The following is a 2,029-nucleotide window of genomic DNA, read 5'->3' on the forward strand; positions in this document are numbered from 1 at the left end:
AATGGATTGTGTAGATTTGCCCTCCTGTCACATAGTTTTGGTAAGTCTAAAGCCATACATTCTACAATCTGATTGCAACTCCTATAGCTTTGCTAAAACTATGTAATAGTAGGACACTCCTGAACAATACATTCTATTTGAATCAAATCAGGCAGGGCCTTTCACTTCACAACCGTTGTTAAATCTAAAGGAGATTGTACAATCTGATTGTATAGTCTATGGCCACCTTAAAGGAGATTGTACAATCATATTTTGTAGTGTATGCCCAGCGTTTTAAGGTAACTTCTAGATCTGATTAACTTTTCTTGTCTTGCATCCTGTCCTGGGATATTGATTGGCTGCTGCATTAAAGGGGGGGGGGGGTAAACAGCACTTTGTCATTCTTTAGATTGTGAGTTCCATGAGCAAGGCCCTCCTATTCCTTCTGTATTGAACTGCATTGTAACTGTACTGTCTCCCTTTATATTGTAAAGCACTGCATGAACTGTTGGTGCTATATAAATCTTGAGTAATATTAATGATGATGATATTAATAAAATTATTATTATTATTATTATTATTATTATTATTATTATGGTTATAGTATTAGTATTATTATTATTTTTATTATGGTTATAGTATTATTATTATTATAGTGTTATTATTATTATTATTATTATTATTATTATGGTTATAGTAGTAGTATTATTATTTATTTATTACAGGTACTTATATATCACCGTCAATTTACACAGCACTTTACATATATAGTGTGCATTCACGTCATTCCCTAACCCTCAGGGAACTTACAATCTAAGGTAATAATAATAATAATAATAATATGTAACTAGGCTGATTTACTAAAGCAGTTGAGAATCTTCATGGAACAAATTGTGCATATTCACTTCAATGATCCAATCATGTTTAGATGAAACAAGTAATCAGGAATTTGTTTTTCACATGATTGGATAGTTAAAGAGGCTAGCCACATAATTAGGTGACAATTCGTAACTCCTTTAGTAAATCAGCCTCTATGTATGTTAATATGAACTTCTCATGTCAGATCAATGCGTGCCATACATATGAGGACAGTATATATTCTTGTTTTATGGTCATACATCAGTTTCTAGCTCTATGTAGTGTAACCAGTGAAATGACAGAAAAGAAGTTGATTGCAGGAAAAGCAGCAGTTGTGGCTTCTCGCTGGGTGTGAAAGGGAGAGATGTTATTCCGCGGATGGTCAATAGATGGCGGTGTGCGCTGTGTATCTTCCGGAGTCGGGCCGGCCGTAGCGGCGTTGCACAGCGGGGAGGACTTCTTCTTCTGCTCCGGGAATGGCACTCTGTACGCCGGACTCTCACTGCTCCATTCACCGGCCACAATGGGCGTCTCGGAAATCTTGTGATGGAGATGACTGGGGACATTGTGCTGTGAAGAGCCGGGCACACACTCCATACGAGCCCAGGCCGGTTGCACGCTGATCGGCACAGTAGGGGATCTGAGGCTGGCGGTGGGGTGAAGGACACCGGGATGAAATCTACAGACCGGCAGGAATATAGACTGTGCTGGACCCCAGGGAGTCATCATACATGTACAATACTAAAAGTCAGAAGGAGAGAACATTAAAAACTCACTTTAGGGCTCATCCGCACCATCGCAGCCAATGACGTCCTAACGCATAGCCAAGGCGATTTTCCTAATGCCCCATTGTTTCTGTTTACACCAATGCGCAGAAAAAAGTACTGCAGGCTGCATTTGTACACAGCGCAGCTTGTTGCAACACGGCATTGGAACGCACATCAGTACATGTGTCATCAAAGCCAATGTTTTAAACAGAACCTGATGTGTTTTCGAAAAGAGCCCACGTCCTTTTTTTTTTGTCAGCTTCCATGTGTTTTAGGGTTCGTTCACACTACTTGTGGTGACCTGCGTTTTTCTACACTGGATAAACATAGGTCAGTCCTAGGGCACATTAAAACACCAGGTGTAGCGCTACCCCCTCCCTAGTGGTTGCCCTGACCTTGCAAGCCTCCTGACACCTCTGACACTC

The 2,029-nt window shown here is 40.4% G+C and overlaps 1 long non-coding RNA gene across 1 annotated transcript in view; it reads right to left on the minus strand.

Annotated features, from left to right (window-relative positions):
- The window catches only part of LOC149442235 (uncharacterized), a 10,076-nt gene extending 8,381 nt beyond the window's left edge, over positions 1-1,695 (minus strand). Inside the window, exon 1 of the long non-coding RNA XR_016307208.1 lies at positions 1,614-1,695. This is a non-coding gene — a long non-coding RNA (uncharacterized LOC149442235). The remainder of the gene's footprint in view (positions 1-1,613) is intronic.
- Positions 1,696-2,029: the final 334 nt, after the last annotated feature.

This window comes from Staurois parvus, unplaced genomic scaffold, assembly GCF_062004578.1.
Source record: "Staurois parvus isolate SC_StPar_1 unplaced genomic scaffold, SC_StPar_1.0 ptg000898l, whole genome shotgun sequence".
NCBI lineage: Eukaryota > Metazoa > Chordata > Amphibia > Anura > Ranidae > Staurois > Staurois parvus.